The following is a 17,419-nucleotide window of genomic DNA, read 5'->3' as shown; positions in this document are numbered from 1 at the left end:
GTAATTACAAAAATGTAATGCCTGCAGCACTTGATATTCCCAGGTGGTCTCCCATCCAAGTACTAACCAAGCCCAACATTGCTTAGCTTCTGAGATCAGACGAGATCAGGCTTATTCAAGGTGGTGTGGCCGCAGGCGATTGCATTTCTGCTTTCATGACTTTTATGTTTAGTGAGCTGGGGGTGATTCCTCCAAAATTTCCTTTTGTCCTCCACACATTTCAATTGTAAAATGTAATTACAAAAATGTAATGCCTGCAGCACTTGATATTCCCAGGTGGTCTCCCATCCAAGTACTAACCAAGCCCAACATTGCTTAGCTTCTGAGATCAGACGAGATCAGGCTTATTCAAGGTGGTGTGGCCGCAGGCGATTGCATTTCTGCTTTCATGACTTTTATGTTTAGTGAGCTGGGGGTGATTCCTCCAAAATTTCCTTTTGTCCTCCACACATTTCAATTGTAAAATGTAATTACAAAAATGTAATGCCTGCAGCACTTGATATTCCCAGGTGGTCTCCCATCCAAGTACTAACCAAGCCCAACATTGCTTAGCTTCTGAGATCAGACGAGATCAGGCTTATTCAAGGTGGTGTGGCCGCAGGCGATTGCATTTCTGCTTTCATGACTTTTATGTTTAGTGAGCTGGGGGTGATTCCTCCAAAATTTCCTTTTGTCCTCCACACATTTCAATTGTAAAATGTAATGCCTGCAGCACTTGATATTCCCAGGTGGTCTCCCATCCAAGTACTAACCAAGCCCAACATTGCTTAGCTTCTGAGATCAGACGAGATCAGGCTTATTCAAGGTGGTGTGGCCGCATGCGATTGCATTTCTGCTTTCATGACTTTTATGTTTAGTGAGCTGGGGGTGATTCCTCCAAAATTTCCTTTTGTCCTCCACACATTTCAATTGTAAAATGTAATGCCTGCAGCACTTGATATTCCCAGGTGGTCTCCCATCCAAGTACTAACCAAGCCCAACATTGCTTAGCTTCTGAGATCAGACGAGATCAGGCTTATTCAAGGTGGTGTGGCCGCAGGCGATTGCATTTCTGCTTTCATGACTTTTATGTTTAGTGAGCTGGGGGTGATTCCTCCAAAATTTCCTTTTGTCCTCCACACATTTCAATTGTAAAATGTAATTACAAAAATGTAATGCCTGCAGCACTTGATATTCCCAGGTGGTCTCCCATCCAAGTACTAACCAAGCCCAACATTGCTTAGCTTCTGAGATCAGACGAGATCAGGCTTATTCAAGGTGGTGTGGCCGCAGGCGATTGCATTTCTGCTTTCATGACTTTTATGTTTAGTGAGCTGGGGGTGATTCCTCCAAAATTTCCTTTTGTCCTCCACACATTTCAATTGTAAAATGTAATGCCTACAGCACTTGATATTCCCAGGTGGTCTCCCATCCAAGTACTAACCAAGCCCAACATTGCTTAGCTTCTGAGATCAGACGAGATCAGGTGAGATCAGGTTTATTCAAGGTGGTGTGGCCGCAGGCGATTGCATTTCTGCTTTCATGACTTTTATGTTTAGTGAGCTGGGGGTGATTCCTCCAAATTTCCTTTTGTCCTCCACTCATTTCTATTGTAAAATGTAATTACAAAAATGTAATGCCTGCAGCACTTGATATTCCCAGGTGGTCTCCCATCCAAGTACTAACCAAGCCCAACATTGCTTAGCTTCTGAGATCAGACGAGATCAGGCTTATTCAAGGTGGTGTGGCCGCAGGCGATTGCATTTCTGCTTTCATGACTTTTATGTTTAGTGAGCTGGGGGTGATTCCTCCAAAATTTCCTTTTGTCCTCCACACATTTCAATTGTAAAATGTAATGCCTGCAGCACTTGATATTCCCAGGTGGTCTCCCATCCAAGTACTAACCAAGCCCAACATTGCTTCGCTTCTGAGATCAGACGAGATCAGGCTTATTCAAGGTGGTGTGGCCGCAGGCGATTGCATTTCTGCTTTCATGACTTTTATGTTTAGTGAGCTGGGGGTGATTCCTCCAAAATTTCCTTTTGTCCTCCACACATTTCAATTGTAAAATGTAATTACAAAAATGTAATGCCTGCAGCACTTGATATTCCCAGGTGGTCTCCCATCCAAGTACTAACCAAGCCCAACATTGCTTAGCTTCTGAGATCAGACGAGATCAGGCTTATTCAAGGTGGTGTGGCCGCAGGCGATTGCATTTCTGCTTTCATGACTTTTATGTTTAGTGAGCTGGGGGTGATTCCTCCAAAATTTCCTTTTGTCCTCCACACATTTCAATTGTAAAATGTAATTACAAAAATGTAATGCCTGCAGCACTTGATATTCCCAGGTGGTCTCCCATCCAAGTACTAACCAAGCCCAACATTGCTTAGCTTCTGAGATCAGACGAGATCAGGCTTATTCAAGGTGGTGTGGCCGCAGGCGATTGCATTTCTGCTTTCATGACTTTTATGTTTAGTGAGCTGGGGGTGATTCCTCCAAAATTTCCTTTTGTCCTCCACACATTTCAATTGTAAAATGTAATGCCTGCAGCACTTGATATTCCCAGGTGGTCTCCCATCCAAGTACTAACCAAGCCCAACATTGCTTAGCTTCTGAGATCAGACGAGATCAGGCTTATTCAAGGTGGTGTGGCCGCAGGCGATTGCATTTCTGCTTTCATGACTTTTATGTTTAGTGAGCTGGGGGTGATTCCTCCAAAATTTCCTTTTGTCCTCCACACATTTCAATTGTAAAATGTAATTACAAAAATGTAATGCCTGCAGCACTTGATATTCCCAGGAGGTCTCCCATCCAAGTACTAACCAAGCCCAACATTGCTTAGCTTCTGAGATCAGACGAGATCAGGCTTATTCAAGGTGGTGTGGCCGCAGGCGATTGCATTTCTGCTTTCATGACTTTTATGTTTAGTGAGCTGGGGGTGATTCCTCCAAAATTTCCTTTTGTCCTCCACACATTTCAATTGTAAAATGTAATTACAAAAATGTAATGCCTGCAGCACTTGATATTCCCAGGTGGTCTCCCATCCAAGTACTAACCAAGCCCAACATTGCTTAGCTTCTGAGATCAGACGAGATCAGGCTTATTCAAGGTGGTGTGGCCGCAGGCGATTGCATTTCTGCTTTCATGACTTTTATGTTTAGTGAGCTGGGGGTGATTCCTCCAAAATTTCCTTTTGTCCTCCACACATTTCAATTGTAAAATGTAATTACAAAAATGTAATGCCTGCAGCACTTGATATTCCCAGGTGGTCTCCCATCCAAGTACTAACCAAGCCCAACATTGCTTAGCTTCTGAGATCAGACGAGATCAGGCTTATTCAAGGTGGTGTGGCCGCAGGCGATTGCATTTCTGCTTTCATGACTTTTATGTTTAGTGAGCTGGGGGTGATTCCTCCAAAATTTCCTTTTGTCCTCCACACATTTCAATTGTAAAATGTAATGCCTGCAGCACTTGATATTCCCAGGTGGTCTCCCATCCAAGTACTAACCAAGCCCAACATTGCTTAGCTTCTGAGATCAGACGAGATCAGGCTTATTCAAGGTGGTGTGGCCGCATGCGATTGCATTTCTGCTTTCATGACTTTTATGTTTAGTGAGCTGGGGGTGATTCCTCCAAAATTTCCTTTTGTCCTCCACACATTTCAATTGTAAAATGTAATGCCTGCAGCACTTGATATTCCCAGGTGGTCTCCCATCCAAGTACTAACCAAGCCCAACATTGCTTAGCTTCTGAGATCAGACGAGATCAGGCTTATTCAAGGTGGTGTGGCCGCATGCGATTGCATTTCTGCTTTCATGACTTTTATGTTTAGTGAGCTGGGGGTGATTCCTCCAAAATTTCCTTTTGTCCTCCACACATTTCAATTGTAAAATGTAATTACAAAAATGTAATGCCTGCAGCACTTGATATTCCCAGGTGGTCTCCCATCCAAGTACTAACCAAGCCCAACATTGCTTAGCTGCTGAGATCAGACGAGATCAGGCTTATTCAAGGTGGTGTGGCCGCAGGCGATTGCATTTCTGCTTTCATGACTTTTATGTTTAGTGAGCTGGGGGTGATTCCTCCAAAATTTCCTTTTGTCCTCCACACATTTCAATTGTAAAATGTAATGCCTGCAGCACTTGATATTCCCAGGTGGTCTCCCATCCAAGTACTAACCAAGCCCAACATTGCTTAGCTTCTGAGATCAGACGAGATCAGGTGAGATCAGGTTTATTCAAGGTGGTGTGGCCGCAGGCGATTGCATTTCTGCTTTCATGACTTTTATGTTTAGTGAGCTGGGGGTGATTCCTCCAAAATTTCCTTTTGTCCTCCACACATTTCAATTGTAAAATGTAATTACAAAAATGTAATGCCTGCAGCACTTGATATTCCCAGGTGATCTCCCATCCAAGTACTAACCAAGCCCAACATTGCTTCGCTTCTGAGATCAGACGAGATCAGGCTTATTCAAGGTGGTGTGGCCGCAGGCGATTGCATTTCTGCTTTCATGACTTTTATGTTTAGTGAGCTGGGGGTGATTCCTCCAAAATTTCCTTTTGTCCTCCACACATTTCAATTGTAAAATGTAATTACAAAAATGTAATGCCTGCAGCACTTGATATTCCCAGGTGGTCTCCCATCCAAGTACTAACCAAGCCCAACATTGCTTAGCTTCTGAGATCAGATGAGATCAGGCTTATTCAAGGTGGTGTGGCCGCAGGCGATTGCATTTCTGCTTTCATGACTTTTATGTTTAGTGAGCTGGGGGTGATTCCTCCAAAATTTCCTTTTGTCCTCCACACATTTCAATTGTAAAATGTAATTACAAAAATGTAATGCCTGCAGCACTTGATATTCCCAGGTGGTCTCCCATCCAAGTACTAACCAAGCCCAACATTGCTTAGCTTCTGAGATCAGACGAGATCAGGCTTATTCAAGGTGGTGTGGCCGCAGGCGATTGCATTTCTGCTTTCATGACTTTTATGTTTAGTGAGCTGGGGGTGATTCCTCCAAAATTTCCTTTTGTCCTCCACACATTTCAATTGTAAAATGTAATGCCTGCAGCACTTGATATTCCCAGGAGGTCTCCCATCCAAGTACTAACCAAGCCCAACATTGCTTAGCTTCTGAGATCAGACGAGATCAGGCTTATTCAAGGTGGTGTGGCCGCAGGCGATTGCATTTCTGCTTTCATGACTTTTATGTTTAGTGAGCTGGGGGTGATTCCTCCAAAATTTCCTTTTGTCCTCCACACATTTCAATTGTAAAATGTAATGCCTGCAGCACTTGATATTCCCAGGTGGTCTCCCATCCAAGTACTAACCAAGCCCAACATTGCTTAGCTTCTGAGATCAGACGAGATCAGGCTTATTCAAGGTGGTGTGGCCGCAGGCGATTGCATTTCTGCTTTCATGACTTTTATGTTTAGTGAGCTGGGGGTGATTCCTCCAAAATTTCCTTTTGTCCTCCACACATTTCAATTGTAAAATGTAATTACAAAAATGTAATGCCTGCAGCACTTGATATTCCCAGGAGGTCTCCCATCCAAGTACTAACCAAGCCCAACATTGCTTAGCTTCTGAGATCAGACGAGATCAGGCTTATTCAAGGTGGTGTGGCCGCAGGCAAGTGCATTTCTGCTTTCATGACTTTTATGTTTAGCGAGCTGGGGGTGATTCCTCCAAAATTTCCTTTTGTCCTCCACACATTTCAATTGTAAAATGTAATTACAAAAATGTAATGCCTGCAGCACTTGATATTCCCAGGTGGTCTCCCATCCAAGTACTAACCAAGCCCAACATTGCTTAGCTTCTGAGATCAGACGAGATCAGGCTTATTCAAGGTGGTGTGGCCGCAGGCGATTGCATTTCTGCTTTCATGACTTTTATGTTTAGTGAGCTGGGGGTGATTCCTCCAAAATTTCCTTTTGTCCTCCACACATTTCAATTGTAAAATGTAATTACAAAAATGTAATGCCTGCAGCACTTGATATTCCCAGGAGGTCTCCCATCCAAGTACTAACCAAGCCCAACATTGCTTAGCTTCTGAGATCAGACGAGATCAGGCTTATTCAAGGTGGTGTGGCCGCAGGCGATTGCATTTCTGCTTTCATGACTTTTATGTTTAGTGAGCTGGGGGTGATTCCTCCAAAATTTCCTTTTGTCCTCCACACATTTCAATTGTAAAATGTAATTACAAAAATGTAATGCCTGCAGCACTTGATATTCCCAGGTGGTCTCCCATCCAAGTACTAACCAAGCCCAACATTGCTTAGCTTCTGAGATCAGACGAGATCAGGCTTATTCAAGGTGGTGTGGCCGCAGGCGATTGCATTTCTGCTTTCATGACTTTTATGTTTAGTGAGCTGGGGGTGATTCCTCCAAAATTTCCTTTTGTCCTCCACACATTTCAATTGTAAAATGTAATGCCTGCAGCACTTGATATTCCCAGGTGGTCTCCCATCCAAGTACTAACCAAGCCCAACATTGCTTAGCTTCTGAGATCAGACGAAATCAGGCTTATTCAAGGTGGTGTGGCCGCAGGCGATTGCATTTCTGCTTTCATGACTTTTATGTTTAGTGAGCTGGGGGTGATTCCTCCAAAATTTCCTTTTGTCCTCCACACATTTCAATTGTAAAATGTAATTACAAAAATGTAATGCCTGCAGCACTTGATATTCCCAGGTGGTCTCCCATCCAAGTACTAACCAAGCCCAACGTTGCTTAGCTTCTGAGATCAGACGAGATCAGGCTTATTCAAGGTGGTGTGGCCGCAGGCGATTGCATTTCTGCTTTCATGACTTTTATGTTTAGTGAGCTGGGGGTGATTCCTCCAAAATTTCCTTTTGTCCTCCACACATTTCAATTGTAAAATGTAATGCCTGCAGCACTTGATATTCCCAGGTGGTCTCCCATCCAAGTACTAACCAAGCCCAACATTGCTTAGCTTCTGAGATCAGACGAGATCAGGCTTATTCAAGGTGGTGTGGCCGCAGGCGATTGCATTTCTGCTTTCATGACTTTTATGTTTAGTGAGCTGGGGGTGATTCCTCCAAAATTTCCTTTTGTCCTCCACACATTTCAATTGTAAAATGTAATGCCTGCAGCACTTGATATTCCCAGGTGGTCTCCCATCCAAGTACTAACCAAGCCCAACATTGCTTAGCTTCTGAGATCAGACGAGATCAGGCTTATTCAAGGTGGTGTGGCCGCAGGCGATTGCATTTCTGCTTTCATGACTTTTATGTTTAGTGAGCTGGGGGTGATTCCTCCAAAATTTCCTTTTGTCCTCCACACATTTCAATTGTAAAATGTAATGCCTGCAGCACTTGATATTCCCAGGTGGTCTCCCATCCAAGTACTAACCAAGCCCAACATTGCTTAGCTTCTGAGATCAGACGAGATCAGGCTTATTCAAGGTGGTGTGGCCGCAGGCGATTGCATTTCTGCTTTCATGACTTTTATGTTTAGTGAGCTGGGGGTGATTCCTCCAAAATTTCCTTTTGTCCTCCACACATTTCAATTGTAAAATGTAATTACAAAAATGTAATGCCTGCAGCACTTGATATTCCCAGGTGGTCTCCCATCCAAGTACTAACCAAGCCCAACATTGCTTAGCTTCTGAGATCAGACGAGATCAGGCTTATTCAAGGTGGTGTGGCCGCAGGCGATTGCATTTCTGCTTTCATGACTTTTATGTTTAGTGAGCTGGGGGTGATTCCTCCAAAACTTCCTTTTGTCCTCCACACATTTCAATTGTAAAATGTAATGCCTGCAGCACTTGATATTCCCAGGTGGTCTCCCATCCAAGTACTAACCAAGCCCAACATTGCTTAGCTTCTGAGATCAGACGAGATCAGGCTTATTCAAGGTGGTGTGGCCGCAGGCGATTGCATTTCTGCTTTCATGACTTTTATGTTTAGTGAGCTGGGGGTGATTCCTCCAAAATTTCCTTTTGTCCTCCACACATTTCAATTGTAAAATGTAATGCCTGCAGCACTTGATATTCCCAGGTGGTCTCCCATCCAAGTACTAACCAAGCCCAACATTGCTTAGCTTCTGAGATCAGACGAGATCAGGCTTATTCAAGGTGGTGTGGCCGCAGGCGATTGCATTTCTGCTTTCATGACTTTTATGTTTAGTGAGCTGGGGGTGATACCTCCAAAATTTCCTTTTGTCCTCCACACATTTCAATTGTAAAATGTAATTACAAAAATGTAATGCCTGCAGCACTTGATATTCCCAGGTGGTCTCCCATCCAAGTACTAACCAAGCCCAACATTGCTTAGCTTCTGAGATCAGACGAGATCAGGCTTATTCAAGGTGGTGTGGCCGCAGGCGATTGCATTTCTGCTTTCATGACTTTTATGTTTAGTGAGCTGGGGGTGATTCCTCCAAAATTTCCTTTTGTCGTCCACACATTTCAATTGTAAAATGTAATTACAAAAATGTAATGCCTGCAGCACTTGATATTCCCAGGTGGTCTCCCATCCAAGTACTAACCAAGCCCAACATTGCTTAGCTTCTGAGATCAGACGAGATCAGGCTTATTCAAGGTGGTGTGGCCGCAGGCGATTGCATTTCTGCTTTCATGACTTTTATGTTTAGTGAGCTGGGGGTGATTCCTCCAAAATTTCCTTTTGTCCTCCACACATTTCAATTGTAAAATGTAATGCCTGCAGCACTTGATATTCCCAGGTGGTCTCCCATCCAAGTACTAACCAAGCCCAACATTGCTTAGCTTCTGAGATCAGACGAGATCAGGCTTATTCAAGGTGGTGTGGCTGCAGGCGATTGCATTTCTGCTTTCATGACTTTTATGTTTAGTGAGCTGGGGGTGATTCCTCCAAAATTTCCTTTTGTCCTCCACACATTTCAATTGTAAAATGTAATGCCTGCAGCACTTGATATTCCCAGGTGGTCTCCCATCCAAGTACTAACCAAGCCCAACATTGCTTAGCTTCTGAGATCAGACGAGATCAGGCTAATTCAAGGTGGTGTGGCCGCAGGCGATTGCATTTCTGCTTTCATGACTTTTATGTTTAGTGAGCTGGGGGTGATTCCTCCAAAATTTCCTTTTGTCCTCCACACATTTCAATTGTAAAATGTAATGCCTGCAGCACTTGATATTCCCAGGTGGTCTCCCATCCAAGTACTAACCAAGCCCAACATTGCTTAGCTTCTGAGATCAGACGAGATCAGGCTTATTCAAGGTGGTGTGGCCGCAGGCGATTGCATTTCTGCTTTCATGACTTTTATGTTTAGTGAGCTGGGGGTGATTCCTCCAAAATTTCCTTTTGTCCTCCACACATTTCAATTGTAAAATGTAATGCCTGCAGCACTTGATATTCCCAGGTGGTCTCCCATCCAAGTACTAACCAAGCCCAACATTGCTTAGCTTCTGAGATCAGACGAGATCAGGCTTATTCAAGGTGGTGTGGCCGCAGGCGATTGCATTTCTGCTTTCATGACTTTTATGTTTAGTGAGCTGGGGGTGATTCCTCCAAAATTTCCTTTTGTCCTCCACACATTTCAATTGTAAAATGTAATGCCTGCAGCACTTGATATTCCCAGGTGGTCTCCCATCCAAGTACTAACCAAGCCCAACATTGCTTAGCTTCTGAGATCAGACGAGATCAGGCTTATTCAAGGTGGTGTGGCCGCAGGCGATTGCATTTCTGCTTTCATGACTTTTATGTTTAGTGAGCTGGGGGTGATTCCTCCAAAATTTCCTTTTGTCCTCCACACATTTCAATTGTAAAATGTAATGCCTGCAGCACTTGATATTCCCAGGTGGTCTCCCATCCAAGTACTAACCAAGCCCAACATTGCTTAGCTTCTGAGATCAGACGAGATCAGGCTTATTCAAGGTGGTGTGGCCGCAGGCGATTGCATTTCTGCTTTCATGACTTTTATGTTTAGTGAGCTGGGGGTGATTCCTCCAAAATTTCCTTTTGTCCTCCACACATTTCAATTGTAAAATGTAATGCCTGCAGCACTTGATATTCCCAGGTGGTCTCCCATCCAAGTACTAACCAAGCCCAACATTGCTTAGCTTCTGAGATCAGACGAGATCAGGCTTATTCAAGGTGGTGTGGCCGCAGGCGATTGCATTTCTGCTTTCATGACTTTTATGTTTAGTGAGCTGGGGGTGATTCCTCCAAAATTTCCTTTTGTCCTCCACACATTTCAATTGTAAAATGTAATGCCTGCAGCACTTGATATTCCCAGGTGGTCTCCCATCCAAGTACTAACCAAGCCCAACATTGCTTAGCTTCTGAGATCAGACGAGATCAGGCTTATTCAAGGTGGTGTGGCCGCAGGCGATTGCATTTCTGCTTTCATGACTTTTATGTTTAGTGAGCTGGGGGTGATTCCTCCAAAATTTCCTTTTGTCCTCCACACATTTCAATTGTAAAATGTAATTACAAAAATGTAATGCCTGCAGCACTTGATATTCCCAGGTGGTCTCCCATCCAAGTACTAACCAAGCCCAACATTGCTTAGCTTCTGAGATCAGACGAGATCAGGCTTATTCAAGGTGGTGTGGCCGCAGGCGATTGCATTTCTGCTTTCATGACTTTTATGTTTAGTGAGCTGGGGGTGATTCCTCCAAAATTTCCTTTTGTCCTCCACACATTTCAATTGTAAAATGTAATTACAAAAATGTAATGCCTGCAGCACTTGATATTCCCAGGTGGTCTCCCATCCAAGTACTAACCAAGCCCAACATTGCTTAGCTTCTGAGATCAGACGAGATCAGGCTTATTCAAGGTGGTGTGGCCGCAGGCGATTGCATTTCTGCTTTCATGACTTTTATGTTTAGTGAGCTGGGGGGTGATTCCTCCAAAATTTCCTTTTGTCCTCCACACATTTCTATTGTAAAATGTAATGCTTGCAGCACTTGATATTCCCAGGTGGTCTCCCATCCAAGTACTAACCAAGCCCAACATTGCTTAGCTTCTGAGATCAGACGAGATCAGGCTTATTCAAGGTGGTGTGGCCGCAGGCGATTGCATTTCTGCTTTCATGACTTTTATGTTTAGTGAGCTGGGGGTGATTCCTCCAAAATTTCCTTTTGTCCTCCACACATTTCAATTGTAAAATGTAATTACAAAAATGTAATGCCTGCAGCACTTGATATTCCCACGTGGTCTCCCATCCAAGTACTAACCAAGCCCAACATTGCTTAGCTTCTGAGATCAGACGAGATCAGGCTTATTCAAGGTGGTGTGGCCGCAGGGGATTGCATTTCTGCTTTCATGACTTTTATGTTTAGTGAGCTGGGGGTGATTCCTCCAAAATTTCCTTTTGTCCTCCACACATTTCAATTGTAAAATGTAATTACAAAAATGTAATGCCTGCAGCACTTGATATTCCCAGGTGGTCTCCCATCCAAGTACTAACCAAGCCCAACATTGCTTAGCTTCTGAGATCAGACGAGATCAGGCTTATTCAAGGTGGTGTGGCCGCAGGCGATTGCATTTCTGCTTTCATGACTTTTATGTTTAGTGAGCTGGGGGTGATTCCTCCAAAATTTCCTTTTGTCCTCCACACATTTCAATTGTAAAATGTAATGCCTGCAGCACTTGATATTCCCAGGTGGTCTCCCATCCAAGTACTAACCAAGCCCAACATTGCTTAGCTTCTGAGATCAGACGAGATCAGGCTTATTCAAGGTGGTGTGGCCGCAGGCGATTGCATTTCTGCTTTCATGACTTTTATGTTTAGTGAGCTGGGGGTGATTCCTCCAAAATTTCCTTTTGTCCTCCACACATTTCAATTGTAAAATGTAATTACAAAAATGTAATGCCTGCAGCACTTGATATTCCCAGGTGGTCTCCCATCCAAGTACTAACCAAGCCCAACATTGCTTAGCTTCTGAGATCAGACGAGATCAGGCTTATTCAAGGTGGTGTGGCCGCAGGCGATTGCATTTCTGCTTTCATGACTTTTATGTTTAGTGAGCTGGGGGTGATTCCTCCAAAATTTCCTTTTGTCCTCCACACATTTCAATTGTAAAATGTAATTACAAAAATGTAATGCCTGCAGCACTTGATATTCCCAGGTGGTCTCCCATCCAAGTACTAACCAAGCCCAACATTGCTTAGCTTCTGAGATCAGACGAGATCAGGCTTATTCAAGGTGGTGTGGCCGCAGGCGATTGCATTTCTGCTTTCATGACTTTTATGTTTAGTGAGCTGGGGGTGATTCCTCCAAAATTTCCTTTTGTCCTCCACACATTTCAATTGTAAAATGTAATTACAAAAATGTAATGCCTGCAGCACTTGATATTCCCAGGTGGTCTCCCATCCAAGTACTAACCAAGCCCAACATTGCTTAGCTTCTGAGATCAGACGAGATCAGGCTTATTCAAGGTGGTGTGGCCGCAGGCGATTGCATTTCTGCTTTCATGACTTTTATGTTTAGTGAGCTGGGGGTGATTCCTCCAAAATTTCCTTTTGTCCTCCACACATTTCTATTGTAAAATGTAATGCCTGCAGCACTTGATATTCCCAGGTGGTCTCCCATCCAAGTACTAACCAAGCCCAACATTGCTTAGCTTCTGAGATCAGACGAGATCAGGCTTATTCAAGGTGGTGTGGCCGCAGGCGATTGCATTTCTGCTTTCATGACTTTTATGTTTAGTGAGCTGGGGGTGATTCCTCCAAAATTTCCTTTTGTCCTCCACACATTTCAATTGTAAAATGTAATGCCTGCAGCACTTGATATTCCCAGGTGGTCTCCCATCCAAGTACTAACCAAGCCCAACATTGCTTAGCTTCTGAGATCAGACGAGATCAGGCTTATTCAAGGTGGTGTGGCCGCAGGCGATTGCATTTCTGCTTTCATGACTTTTATGTTTAGTGAGCTGGGGGTGATTCCTCCAAAATTTCCTTTTGTCCTCCACACATTTCAATTGTAAAATGTAATGCCTGCAGCACTTGATATTCCCAGGTGGTCTCCCATCCAAGTACTAACCAAGCCCAACATTGCTTAGCTTCTGAGATCAGACGAGAGCAGGCTTATTCAAGGTGGTGTGGCCGCAGGCGATTGCATTTCTGCTTTCATGACTTTTATGTTTAGTGAGCTGGGGGTGATTCCTCCAAAATTTCCTTTTGTCCTCCACACATTTCTATTGTAAAATGTAATGCCTGCAGCACTTGATATTCCCAGGTGGTCTCCCATCCAAGTACTAACCAAGCCCAACATTGCTTAGCTTCTGAGATCAGACGAGATCAGGCTTATTCAAGGTGGTGTGGCCGCAGGCGATTGCATTTCTGCTTTCATGACTTTTATGTTTAGTGAGCTGGGGGTGATTCCTCCAAAATTTCCTTTTGTCCTCCACACATTTCTATTGTAAAATGTAATGCCTGCAGCACTTGATATTCCCAGGTGGTCTCCCATCCAAGTACTAACCAAGCCCAACATTGCTTAGCTTCTGAGATCAGACGAGATCAGGCTTATTCAAGGTGGTGTGGCCGCAGGCGATTGCATTTCTGCTTTCATGACTTTTATGTTTAGTGAGCTGGGGGTGATTCCTCCAAAATTTCCTTTTGTCCTCCATACATTTCAATTGTAAAATGTAATTACAAATATGTAATGCCTGCAGCACTTGATATTCCCAGGTGGTCTCCCATCCAAGTACTAACCAAGCCCAACATTGCTTAGCTTCTGAGATCAGACGAGATCAGGCTTATTCAAGGTGGTGTGGCCGCAGGCGATTGCATTTCTGCTTTCATGACTTTTATGTTTAGTGAGCTGGGGGTGATTCCTCCAAAATTTCCTTTTGTCTTCCACACATTTCAATTGTAAAATGTAATTACAAAAATGTAATGCCTGCAGCACTTGATATTCCCAGGTGGTCTCCCATCCAAGTACTAACCAAGCCCAACATTGCTTAGCTTCTGAGATCAGACGAAATCAGGCTTATTCAAGGTGGTGTGGCCGTAGGCGATTGCATTTCTGCTTTCATGACTTTTATGTTTAGTGAGCTGGGGGTGATTCCTCCAAAATTTCCTTTTGTCCTCCACACATTTCAATTGTAAAATGTAATGCCTGCAGCACTTGATATTCCCAGGTGGTCTCCCATCCAAGTACTAACCAAGCCCAACATTGCTTAGCTTCTGAGATCAGACGAGATCAGGCTTATTCAAGGTGGTGTGGCCGCAAGCGATTGCATTTCTGCTTTCATGACTTTTATGTTTAGTGAGCTGGGGGTGATTCCTCCAAAATTTCCTTTTGTCCTCCACACATTTCAATTGTAAAATGTAATTACAAAAATGTAATGCCTGCAGCACTTGATATTCCCAGGTGGTCTCCCATCCAAGTACTAACCAAGCCCAACATTGCTTAGCTTCTGAGATCAGACGAGATCAGGCTTATTCAAGGTGGTGTGGCCGCAGGCGATTGCATTTCTGCTTTCATGACTTTTATGTTTAGTGAGCTGGGGGTGATTCCTCCAAAATTTCCTTTTGTCCTCCACACATTTCAATTGTAAAATGTAATTACAAAAATGTAATGCCTGCAGCACTTGATATTCCCAGGTGGTCTCCCATCCAAGTACTAACCAAGCCCAACATTGCTTAGCTTCTGAGATCAGACGAGATCAGGCTTATTCAAGGTGGTGTGGCCGCAGGCGATTGCATTTCTGCTTTCATGACTTTTATGTTTAGTGAGCTGGGGGTGATTCCTCCAAAATTTCCTTTTGTCCTCCACACATTTCAATTGTAAAATGTAATTACAAAAATGTAATGCCTGCAGCACTTGATATTCCCAGGTGGTCTCCCATCCAAGTACTAACCAAGCCCAACATTGCTTAGCTTCTGAGATCAGACGAGATCAGGCTTATTCAAGGTGGTGTGGCCGCAGGCGATTGCATTTCTGCTTTCATGACTTTTATGTTTAGTGAGCTGGGGGTGATTCCTCCAAAATTTCCTTTTGTCCTCCACACATTTCAATTGTAAAATGTAATTACAAAAATGTAATGCCTGCAGCACTTGATATTCCCAGGAGGTCTCCCATCCAAGTACTAACCAAGCCCAACATTGCTTAGCTTCTGAGATCAGACGAGATCAGGCTTATTCAAGGTGGTGTGGCCGCAGGCGATTGCATTTCTGCTTTCATGACTTTTATGTTTAGTGAGCTGGGGGTGATTCCTCCAAAATTTCCTTTTGTCCTCCACACATTTCAATTGTAAAATGTAATGCCTGCAGCACTTGATATTCCCAGGTGGTCTCCCATCCAAGTACTAACCAAGCCCAACATTGCTTAGCTTCTGAGATCAGACGAGATCAGGCTTATTCAAGGTGGTGTGGCCGCAGGCGATTGCATTTCTGCTTTCATGACTTTTATGTTTAGTGAGCTGGGGGTGATTCCTCCAAAATTTCCTTTTGTCCTCCACACATTTCAATTGTAAAATGTAATTACTAAAATGTAATGCCTGCAGCACTTGATATTCCCAGGTGGTCTCCCATCCAAGTACTAACCAAGCCCAACATTGCTTAGCTTCTGAGATCAGACTTATTCAAGGTGGTGTGGCCGCAGGCGATTGCATTTCTGCTTTCATGACTTTTATGTTTAGTGAGCTGGGGGTGATTCCTCCAAAATTTCCTTTTGTCCTCCACACATTTCTATTGTAAAATGTAATGCCTGCAGCACTTGATATTCCCAGGTGGTCTCCCATCCAAGTACTAACCAAGCCCAACATTGCTTAGCTTCTGAGATCAGACGAGATCAGGCTTATTCAAGGTGGTGTGGCCGCAGGCGATTGCATTTCTGCTTTCATGACTTTTATGTTTAGTGAGCTGGGGGTGATTCCTCCAAAATTTCCTTTTGTCCTCCACACTTTTCTATTGTAAAATGTAATGCCTGCAGCACTTGATATTCCCAGGTGGTCTCCCATCCAAGTACTAACCAAGCCCAACATTGCTTAGCTTCTGAGATCAGACGAGATCAGGCTTATTCAAGGTGGTGTGGCCGCAGGCGATTGCATTTCTGCTTTCATGACTTTTATGTTTAGTGAGCTGGGGGTGATTCCTCCAAAATTTCCTTTTGTCCTCCACACATTTCAATTGTAAAATGTAATTACAAAAATGTAATGCCTGCAGCACTTGATATTCCCAGGTGGTCTCCCATCCAAGTACTAACCAAGCCCAACGTTGCTTAGCTTCTGAGATCAGACGAGATCAGGCTTATTCAAGGTGGTGTGGCCGCAGGCGATTGCATTTCTGCTTTCATGACTTTTATGTTTAGTGAGCTGGGGGTGATTCCTCCAAAATTTCCTTTTGTCCTTCACACATTTCAATTGTAAAATGTAATTACAAAAATGTAATGCCTGCAGCACTTGATATTCCCAGGTGGTCTCCCATCCAAGTACTAACCAAGCCCAACATTGCTTAGCTTCTGAGATCAGACGAGATCAGGCTTATTCAAGGTGGTGTGGCCGCAGGCGATTGCATTTCTGCTTTCATGACTTTTATGTTTAGTGAGCTGGGGGTGATTCCTCCAAAATTTCCTTTTGTCCTCCACACATTTCTATTGTAAAATGTAATGCCTGCAGCACTTGATATTCCCAGGTGGTCTCCCATCCAAGTACTAACCAAGCCCAACATTGCTTAGCTTCTGAGATCAGACGAGATCAGGCTTATTCAAGGTGGTGTGGCCGCAGGCGATTGCATTTCTGCTTTCATGACTTTTATGTTTAGTGAGCTGGGGGTGATTCCTCCAAAATTTCCTTTTGTCCTCCACACATTTCAATTGTAAAATGTAATGCCTGCAGCACTTGATATTCCCAGGTGGTCTCCCATCCAAGTACTAACCAAGCCCAACATTGCTTAGCTTCTGAGATCAGACGAGATCAGGCTTATTCAAGGTGGTGTGGCCGCAGGCGATTGCATTTCTGCTTTCATGACTTTTATGTTTAGTGAGCTGGGGGTGATTCCTCCAAAATTTCCTTTTGTCCTCCACACATTTCAATTGTAAAATGTAATTACTAAAATGTAATGCCTGCAGCACTTGATATTCCCAGGTGGTCTCCCATCCAAGTACTAACCAAGCCCAACATTGCTTAGCTTCTGAGATCAGACGAGATCAGGCTTATTCAAGGTGGTGTGGCCGCAGGCGATTGCATTTTTGCTTTCATGACTTTTATGTTTAGTGAGCTGGGGGTGATTCCTCCAAAATTTCCTTTTGTCCTCCACACATTTCAATTGTAAAATGTAATTACAAAAATGTAATGCCTGCAGCACTTGATATTCCCAGGTGGTCTCCCATCCAAGTACTAACCAAGCCCAACATTGCTTAGCTTCTGAGATCAGACGAGATCAGGCTTATTCAAGGTGGTGTGGCCGCAGGCGATTGCATTTCTGCTTTCATGACTTTTATGTTTAGTGAGCTGGGGGTGATTCCTCCAAAATTTCCTTTTGTCCTCCACACAT

At 43.7% G+C, this 17,419-nt stretch overlaps 73 non-coding genes and 4 pseudogenes across 73 annotated transcripts; all 77 read right to left on the bottom strand.

Annotated features, from left to right (window-relative positions):
• Positions 1-18: 18 nt before the first annotated feature.
• Positions 19-137, bottom strand: LOC131720306 (5S ribosomal RNA). The gene has a single exon (XR_009319204.1). It is a non-coding gene; the product is annotated as a 5S ribosomal RNA (ribosomal RNA).
• Positions 138-251: 114 nt separating this feature from the next.
• LOC131720305 (5S ribosomal RNA) lies at positions 252-370 on the bottom strand. Its single transcript, XR_009319203.1, has one exon. It is a non-coding gene; the product is annotated as a 5S ribosomal RNA (ribosomal RNA).
• A 114-nt stretch (positions 371-484) lies between these two features.
• Positions 485-603, bottom strand: LOC131720304 (5S ribosomal RNA). The gene has a single exon (XR_009319202.1). It is a non-coding gene; the product is annotated as a 5S ribosomal RNA (ribosomal RNA).
• A 100-nt stretch (positions 604-703) lies between these two features.
• On the bottom strand, positions 704-822 carry LOC131711297 (5S ribosomal RNA). The gene has a single exon (XR_009313180.1). It is a non-coding gene; the product is annotated as a 5S ribosomal RNA (ribosomal RNA).
• Positions 823-922: 100 nt separating this feature from the next.
• Positions 923-1,041, bottom strand: LOC131720303 (5S ribosomal RNA). The gene has a single exon (XR_009319201.1). It is a non-coding gene; the product is annotated as a 5S ribosomal RNA (ribosomal RNA).
• Positions 1,042-1,155: 114 nt separating this feature from the next.
• On the bottom strand, positions 1,156-1,274 carry LOC131720302 (5S ribosomal RNA). Its single transcript, XR_009319200.1, has one exon. It is a non-coding gene; the product is annotated as a 5S ribosomal RNA (ribosomal RNA).
• Positions 1,275-1,374: 100 nt separating this feature from the next.
• LOC131713657 (5S ribosomal RNA) lies at positions 1,375-1,503 on the bottom strand (annotated as a pseudogene).
• Positions 1,504-1,616: 113 nt separating this feature from the next.
• LOC131720300 (5S ribosomal RNA) lies at positions 1,617-1,735 on the bottom strand. Its single transcript, XR_009319198.1, has one exon. It is a non-coding gene; the product is annotated as a 5S ribosomal RNA (ribosomal RNA).
• A 100-nt stretch (positions 1,736-1,835) lies between these two features.
• Positions 1,836-1,954, bottom strand: LOC131710449 (5S ribosomal RNA). Its single transcript, XR_009312321.1, has one exon. It is a non-coding gene; the product is annotated as a 5S ribosomal RNA (ribosomal RNA).
• A 114-nt stretch (positions 1,955-2,068) lies between these two features.
• On the bottom strand, positions 2,069-2,187 carry LOC131720299 (5S ribosomal RNA). Its single transcript, XR_009319197.1, has one exon. It is a non-coding gene; the product is annotated as a 5S ribosomal RNA (ribosomal RNA).
• Positions 2,188-2,301: 114 nt separating this feature from the next.
• On the bottom strand, positions 2,302-2,420 carry LOC131720298 (5S ribosomal RNA). Its single transcript, XR_009319196.1, has one exon. It is a non-coding gene; the product is annotated as a 5S ribosomal RNA (ribosomal RNA).
• Positions 2,421-2,520: 100 nt separating this feature from the next.
• LOC131720297 (5S ribosomal RNA) lies at positions 2,521-2,639 on the bottom strand. Its single transcript, XR_009319195.1, has one exon. It is a non-coding gene; the product is annotated as a 5S ribosomal RNA (ribosomal RNA).
• Positions 2,640-2,753: 114 nt separating this feature from the next.
• Positions 2,754-2,872, bottom strand: LOC131719016 (5S ribosomal RNA). Its single transcript, XR_009317912.1, has one exon. It is a non-coding gene; the product is annotated as a 5S ribosomal RNA (ribosomal RNA).
• Positions 2,873-2,986: 114 nt separating this feature from the next.
• Positions 2,987-3,105, bottom strand: LOC131720296 (5S ribosomal RNA). The gene has a single exon (XR_009319194.1). It is a non-coding gene; the product is annotated as a 5S ribosomal RNA (ribosomal RNA).
• Positions 3,106-3,219: 114 nt separating this feature from the next.
• LOC131720295 (5S ribosomal RNA) lies at positions 3,220-3,338 on the bottom strand. The gene has a single exon (XR_009319193.1). It is a non-coding gene; the product is annotated as a 5S ribosomal RNA (ribosomal RNA).
• Positions 3,339-3,438: 100 nt separating this feature from the next.
• On the bottom strand, positions 3,439-3,557 carry LOC131711296 (5S ribosomal RNA). Its single transcript, XR_009313179.1, has one exon. It is a non-coding gene; the product is annotated as a 5S ribosomal RNA (ribosomal RNA).
• A 100-nt stretch (positions 3,558-3,657) lies between these two features.
• On the bottom strand, positions 3,658-3,776 carry LOC131711295 (5S ribosomal RNA). Its single transcript, XR_009313178.1, has one exon. It is a non-coding gene; the product is annotated as a 5S ribosomal RNA (ribosomal RNA).
• Positions 3,777-3,890: 114 nt separating this feature from the next.
• Positions 3,891-4,009, bottom strand: LOC131710226 (5S ribosomal RNA). The gene has a single exon (XR_009312096.1). It is a non-coding gene; the product is annotated as a 5S ribosomal RNA (ribosomal RNA).
• Positions 4,010-4,109: 100 nt separating this feature from the next.
• Positions 4,110-4,238, bottom strand: LOC131712833 (5S ribosomal RNA; annotated as a pseudogene).
• Positions 4,239-4,352: 114 nt separating this feature from the next.
• LOC131712432 (5S ribosomal RNA) lies at positions 4,353-4,471 on the bottom strand. The gene has a single exon (XR_009314325.1). It is a non-coding gene; the product is annotated as a 5S ribosomal RNA (ribosomal RNA).
• Positions 4,472-4,585: 114 nt separating this feature from the next.
• Positions 4,586-4,704, bottom strand: LOC131718012 (5S ribosomal RNA). Its single transcript, XR_009316906.1, has one exon. It is a non-coding gene; the product is annotated as a 5S ribosomal RNA (ribosomal RNA).
• A 114-nt stretch (positions 4,705-4,818) lies between these two features.
• Positions 4,819-4,937, bottom strand: LOC131720294 (5S ribosomal RNA). Its single transcript, XR_009319192.1, has one exon. It is a non-coding gene; the product is annotated as a 5S ribosomal RNA (ribosomal RNA).
• Positions 4,938-5,037: 100 nt separating this feature from the next.
• On the bottom strand, positions 5,038-5,156 carry LOC131719005 (5S ribosomal RNA). The gene has a single exon (XR_009317901.1). It is a non-coding gene; the product is annotated as a 5S ribosomal RNA (ribosomal RNA).
• Positions 5,157-5,256: 100 nt separating this feature from the next.
• LOC131720293 (5S ribosomal RNA) lies at positions 5,257-5,375 on the bottom strand. Its single transcript, XR_009319191.1, has one exon. It is a non-coding gene; the product is annotated as a 5S ribosomal RNA (ribosomal RNA).
• Positions 5,376-5,489: 114 nt separating this feature from the next.
• On the bottom strand, positions 5,490-5,608 carry LOC131718993 (5S ribosomal RNA). Its single transcript, XR_009317889.1, has one exon. It is a non-coding gene; the product is annotated as a 5S ribosomal RNA (ribosomal RNA).
• Positions 5,609-5,722: 114 nt separating this feature from the next.
• On the bottom strand, positions 5,723-5,841 carry LOC131720292 (5S ribosomal RNA). Its single transcript, XR_009319190.1, has one exon. It is a non-coding gene; the product is annotated as a 5S ribosomal RNA (ribosomal RNA).
• Positions 5,842-5,955: 114 nt separating this feature from the next.
• LOC131718982 (5S ribosomal RNA) lies at positions 5,956-6,074 on the bottom strand. The gene has a single exon (XR_009317878.1). It is a non-coding gene; the product is annotated as a 5S ribosomal RNA (ribosomal RNA).
• Positions 6,075-6,188: 114 nt separating this feature from the next.
• LOC131720291 (5S ribosomal RNA) lies at positions 6,189-6,307 on the bottom strand. Its single transcript, XR_009319189.1, has one exon. It is a non-coding gene; the product is annotated as a 5S ribosomal RNA (ribosomal RNA).
• A 100-nt stretch (positions 6,308-6,407) lies between these two features.
• Positions 6,408-6,526, bottom strand: LOC131710909 (5S ribosomal RNA). Its single transcript, XR_009312792.1, has one exon. It is a non-coding gene; the product is annotated as a 5S ribosomal RNA (ribosomal RNA).
• A 114-nt stretch (positions 6,527-6,640) lies between these two features.
• Positions 6,641-6,759, bottom strand: LOC131720717 (5S ribosomal RNA). Its single transcript, XR_009319614.1, has one exon. It is a non-coding gene; the product is annotated as a 5S ribosomal RNA (ribosomal RNA).
• Positions 6,760-6,859: 100 nt separating this feature from the next.
• On the bottom strand, positions 6,860-6,978 carry LOC131720289 (5S ribosomal RNA). The gene has a single exon (XR_009319187.1). It is a non-coding gene; the product is annotated as a 5S ribosomal RNA (ribosomal RNA).
• A 100-nt stretch (positions 6,979-7,078) lies between these two features.
• LOC131720288 (5S ribosomal RNA) lies at positions 7,079-7,197 on the bottom strand. Its single transcript, XR_009319186.1, has one exon. It is a non-coding gene; the product is annotated as a 5S ribosomal RNA (ribosomal RNA).
• A 100-nt stretch (positions 7,198-7,297) lies between these two features.
• LOC131720287 (5S ribosomal RNA) lies at positions 7,298-7,416 on the bottom strand. The gene has a single exon (XR_009319185.1). It is a non-coding gene; the product is annotated as a 5S ribosomal RNA (ribosomal RNA).
• Positions 7,417-7,530: 114 nt separating this feature from the next.
• Positions 7,531-7,649, bottom strand: LOC131720286 (5S ribosomal RNA). The gene has a single exon (XR_009319184.1). It is a non-coding gene; the product is annotated as a 5S ribosomal RNA (ribosomal RNA).
• A 100-nt stretch (positions 7,650-7,749) lies between these two features.
• LOC131720285 (5S ribosomal RNA) lies at positions 7,750-7,868 on the bottom strand. The gene has a single exon (XR_009319183.1). It is a non-coding gene; the product is annotated as a 5S ribosomal RNA (ribosomal RNA).
• Positions 7,869-7,968: 100 nt separating this feature from the next.
• Positions 7,969-8,087, bottom strand: LOC131720284 (5S ribosomal RNA). The gene has a single exon (XR_009319182.1). It is a non-coding gene; the product is annotated as a 5S ribosomal RNA (ribosomal RNA).
• Positions 8,088-8,201: 114 nt separating this feature from the next.
• LOC131720283 (5S ribosomal RNA) lies at positions 8,202-8,320 on the bottom strand. The gene has a single exon (XR_009319181.1). It is a non-coding gene; the product is annotated as a 5S ribosomal RNA (ribosomal RNA).
• Positions 8,321-8,434: 114 nt separating this feature from the next.
• Positions 8,435-8,553, bottom strand: LOC131720282 (5S ribosomal RNA). The gene has a single exon (XR_009319180.1). It is a non-coding gene; the product is annotated as a 5S ribosomal RNA (ribosomal RNA).
• A 100-nt stretch (positions 8,554-8,653) lies between these two features.
• On the bottom strand, positions 8,654-8,772 carry LOC131720688 (5S ribosomal RNA). Its single transcript, XR_009319585.1, has one exon. It is a non-coding gene; the product is annotated as a 5S ribosomal RNA (ribosomal RNA).
• A 100-nt stretch (positions 8,773-8,872) lies between these two features.
• On the bottom strand, positions 8,873-8,991 carry LOC131710311 (5S ribosomal RNA). Its single transcript, XR_009312183.1, has one exon. It is a non-coding gene; the product is annotated as a 5S ribosomal RNA (ribosomal RNA).
• Positions 8,992-9,091: 100 nt separating this feature from the next.
• LOC131720281 (5S ribosomal RNA) lies at positions 9,092-9,210 on the bottom strand. Its single transcript, XR_009319179.1, has one exon. It is a non-coding gene; the product is annotated as a 5S ribosomal RNA (ribosomal RNA).
• A 100-nt stretch (positions 9,211-9,310) lies between these two features.
• LOC131720280 (5S ribosomal RNA) lies at positions 9,311-9,429 on the bottom strand. The gene has a single exon (XR_009319178.1). It is a non-coding gene; the product is annotated as a 5S ribosomal RNA (ribosomal RNA).
• Positions 9,430-9,529: 100 nt separating this feature from the next.
• On the bottom strand, positions 9,530-9,648 carry LOC131720278 (5S ribosomal RNA). The gene has a single exon (XR_009319176.1). It is a non-coding gene; the product is annotated as a 5S ribosomal RNA (ribosomal RNA).
• Positions 9,649-9,748: 100 nt separating this feature from the next.
• LOC131720277 (5S ribosomal RNA) lies at positions 9,749-9,867 on the bottom strand. The gene has a single exon (XR_009319175.1). It is a non-coding gene; the product is annotated as a 5S ribosomal RNA (ribosomal RNA).
• Positions 9,868-9,967: 100 nt separating this feature from the next.
• LOC131720276 (5S ribosomal RNA) lies at positions 9,968-10,086 on the bottom strand. The gene has a single exon (XR_009319174.1). It is a non-coding gene; the product is annotated as a 5S ribosomal RNA (ribosomal RNA).
• Positions 10,087-10,186: 100 nt separating this feature from the next.
• On the bottom strand, positions 10,187-10,305 carry LOC131720275 (5S ribosomal RNA). The gene has a single exon (XR_009319173.1). It is a non-coding gene; the product is annotated as a 5S ribosomal RNA (ribosomal RNA).
• Positions 10,306-10,419: 114 nt separating this feature from the next.
• Positions 10,420-10,538, bottom strand: LOC131720274 (5S ribosomal RNA). Its single transcript, XR_009319172.1, has one exon. It is a non-coding gene; the product is annotated as a 5S ribosomal RNA (ribosomal RNA).
• Positions 10,539-10,652: 114 nt separating this feature from the next.
• On the bottom strand, positions 10,653-10,771 carry LOC131720272 (5S ribosomal RNA). Its single transcript, XR_009319170.1, has one exon. It is a non-coding gene; the product is annotated as a 5S ribosomal RNA (ribosomal RNA).
• Positions 10,772-10,872: 101 nt separating this feature from the next.
• Positions 10,873-10,991, bottom strand: LOC131711342 (5S ribosomal RNA). The gene has a single exon (XR_009313226.1). It is a non-coding gene; the product is annotated as a 5S ribosomal RNA (ribosomal RNA).
• A 114-nt stretch (positions 10,992-11,105) lies between these two features.
• On the bottom strand, positions 11,106-11,224 carry LOC131712198 (5S ribosomal RNA). The gene has a single exon (XR_009314091.1). It is a non-coding gene; the product is annotated as a 5S ribosomal RNA (ribosomal RNA).
• A 114-nt stretch (positions 11,225-11,338) lies between these two features.
• LOC131720271 (5S ribosomal RNA) lies at positions 11,339-11,457 on the bottom strand. Its single transcript, XR_009319169.1, has one exon. It is a non-coding gene; the product is annotated as a 5S ribosomal RNA (ribosomal RNA).
• A 100-nt stretch (positions 11,458-11,557) lies between these two features.
• Positions 11,558-11,676, bottom strand: LOC131720270 (5S ribosomal RNA). Its single transcript, XR_009319168.1, has one exon. It is a non-coding gene; the product is annotated as a 5S ribosomal RNA (ribosomal RNA).
• A 114-nt stretch (positions 11,677-11,790) lies between these two features.
• Positions 11,791-11,909, bottom strand: LOC131720269 (5S ribosomal RNA). The gene has a single exon (XR_009319167.1). It is a non-coding gene; the product is annotated as a 5S ribosomal RNA (ribosomal RNA).
• Positions 11,910-12,023: 114 nt separating this feature from the next.
• LOC131720268 (5S ribosomal RNA) lies at positions 12,024-12,142 on the bottom strand. The gene has a single exon (XR_009319166.1). It is a non-coding gene; the product is annotated as a 5S ribosomal RNA (ribosomal RNA).
• Positions 12,143-12,256: 114 nt separating this feature from the next.
• LOC131720266 (5S ribosomal RNA) lies at positions 12,257-12,375 on the bottom strand. The gene has a single exon (XR_009319164.1). It is a non-coding gene; the product is annotated as a 5S ribosomal RNA (ribosomal RNA).
• Positions 12,376-12,475: 100 nt separating this feature from the next.
• LOC131720265 (5S ribosomal RNA) lies at positions 12,476-12,594 on the bottom strand. Its single transcript, XR_009319163.1, has one exon. It is a non-coding gene; the product is annotated as a 5S ribosomal RNA (ribosomal RNA).
• Positions 12,595-12,694: 100 nt separating this feature from the next.
• LOC131720264 (5S ribosomal RNA) lies at positions 12,695-12,813 on the bottom strand. Its single transcript, XR_009319162.1, has one exon. It is a non-coding gene; the product is annotated as a 5S ribosomal RNA (ribosomal RNA).
• A 100-nt stretch (positions 12,814-12,913) lies between these two features.
• Positions 12,914-13,032, bottom strand: LOC131712668 (5S ribosomal RNA). Its single transcript, XR_009314559.1, has one exon. It is a non-coding gene; the product is annotated as a 5S ribosomal RNA (ribosomal RNA).
• Positions 13,033-13,132: 100 nt separating this feature from the next.
• Positions 13,133-13,251, bottom strand: LOC131720263 (5S ribosomal RNA). Its single transcript, XR_009319161.1, has one exon. It is a non-coding gene; the product is annotated as a 5S ribosomal RNA (ribosomal RNA).
• A 100-nt stretch (positions 13,252-13,351) lies between these two features.
• LOC131720262 (5S ribosomal RNA) lies at positions 13,352-13,470 on the bottom strand. Its single transcript, XR_009319160.1, has one exon. It is a non-coding gene; the product is annotated as a 5S ribosomal RNA (ribosomal RNA).
• Positions 13,471-13,584: 114 nt separating this feature from the next.
• On the bottom strand, positions 13,585-13,703 carry LOC131720261 (5S ribosomal RNA). The gene has a single exon (XR_009319159.1). It is a non-coding gene; the product is annotated as a 5S ribosomal RNA (ribosomal RNA).
• Positions 13,704-13,817: 114 nt separating this feature from the next.
• LOC131713428 (5S ribosomal RNA) lies at positions 13,818-13,936 on the bottom strand (annotated as a pseudogene).
• A 100-nt stretch (positions 13,937-14,036) lies between these two features.
• Positions 14,037-14,155, bottom strand: LOC131710239 (5S ribosomal RNA). The gene has a single exon (XR_009312110.1). It is a non-coding gene; the product is annotated as a 5S ribosomal RNA (ribosomal RNA).
• Positions 14,156-14,269: 114 nt separating this feature from the next.
• LOC131720260 (5S ribosomal RNA) lies at positions 14,270-14,388 on the bottom strand. The gene has a single exon (XR_009319158.1). It is a non-coding gene; the product is annotated as a 5S ribosomal RNA (ribosomal RNA).
• A 114-nt stretch (positions 14,389-14,502) lies between these two features.
• Positions 14,503-14,621, bottom strand: LOC131720259 (5S ribosomal RNA). The gene has a single exon (XR_009319157.1). It is a non-coding gene; the product is annotated as a 5S ribosomal RNA (ribosomal RNA).
• Positions 14,622-14,735: 114 nt separating this feature from the next.
• LOC131720258 (5S ribosomal RNA) lies at positions 14,736-14,854 on the bottom strand. The gene has a single exon (XR_009319156.1). It is a non-coding gene; the product is annotated as a 5S ribosomal RNA (ribosomal RNA).
• A 114-nt stretch (positions 14,855-14,968) lies between these two features.
• LOC131718971 (5S ribosomal RNA) lies at positions 14,969-15,087 on the bottom strand. The gene has a single exon (XR_009317867.1). It is a non-coding gene; the product is annotated as a 5S ribosomal RNA (ribosomal RNA).
• Positions 15,088-15,187: 100 nt separating this feature from the next.
• Positions 15,188-15,306, bottom strand: LOC131720257 (5S ribosomal RNA). The gene has a single exon (XR_009319155.1). It is a non-coding gene; the product is annotated as a 5S ribosomal RNA (ribosomal RNA).
• A 114-nt stretch (positions 15,307-15,420) lies between these two features.
• On the bottom strand, positions 15,421-15,529 carry LOC131715818 (5S ribosomal RNA; annotated as a pseudogene).
• Positions 15,530-15,629: 100 nt separating this feature from the next.
• Positions 15,630-15,748, bottom strand: LOC131720255 (5S ribosomal RNA). The gene has a single exon (XR_009319153.1). It is a non-coding gene; the product is annotated as a 5S ribosomal RNA (ribosomal RNA).
• A 100-nt stretch (positions 15,749-15,848) lies between these two features.
• On the bottom strand, positions 15,849-15,967 carry LOC131720254 (5S ribosomal RNA). The gene has a single exon (XR_009319152.1). It is a non-coding gene; the product is annotated as a 5S ribosomal RNA (ribosomal RNA).
• Positions 15,968-16,081: 114 nt separating this feature from the next.
• LOC131720716 (5S ribosomal RNA) lies at positions 16,082-16,200 on the bottom strand. The gene has a single exon (XR_009319613.1). It is a non-coding gene; the product is annotated as a 5S ribosomal RNA (ribosomal RNA).
• A 114-nt stretch (positions 16,201-16,314) lies between these two features.
• LOC131720253 (5S ribosomal RNA) lies at positions 16,315-16,433 on the bottom strand. The gene has a single exon (XR_009319151.1). It is a non-coding gene; the product is annotated as a 5S ribosomal RNA (ribosomal RNA).
• A 100-nt stretch (positions 16,434-16,533) lies between these two features.
• LOC131720252 (5S ribosomal RNA) lies at positions 16,534-16,652 on the bottom strand. The gene has a single exon (XR_009319150.1). It is a non-coding gene; the product is annotated as a 5S ribosomal RNA (ribosomal RNA).
• Positions 16,653-16,752: 100 nt separating this feature from the next.
• On the bottom strand, positions 16,753-16,871 carry LOC131720251 (5S ribosomal RNA). Its single transcript, XR_009319149.1, has one exon. It is a non-coding gene; the product is annotated as a 5S ribosomal RNA (ribosomal RNA).
• A 114-nt stretch (positions 16,872-16,985) lies between these two features.
• Positions 16,986-17,104, bottom strand: LOC131720250 (5S ribosomal RNA). Its single transcript, XR_009319148.1, has one exon. It is a non-coding gene; the product is annotated as a 5S ribosomal RNA (ribosomal RNA).
• A 114-nt stretch (positions 17,105-17,218) lies between these two features.
• LOC131720249 (5S ribosomal RNA) lies at positions 17,219-17,337 on the bottom strand. Its single transcript, XR_009319147.1, has one exon. It is a non-coding gene; the product is annotated as a 5S ribosomal RNA (ribosomal RNA).
• Between the last annotated feature and the right edge of the window lie 82 nt (positions 17,338-17,419).

The sequence above is a fragment of the Acipenser ruthenus genome, chromosome 44, assembly GCF_902713425.1.
Source record: "Acipenser ruthenus chromosome 44, fAciRut3.2 maternal haplotype, whole genome shotgun sequence".
Classification (NCBI taxonomy): Eukaryota; Metazoa; Chordata; class Actinopteri; order Acipenseriformes; family Acipenseridae; genus Acipenser; species Acipenser ruthenus.
The sequence above is the reverse complement of the archived record's forward strand: the minus strand, read 5'-3'. Positions and strand labels throughout refer to the sequence as shown.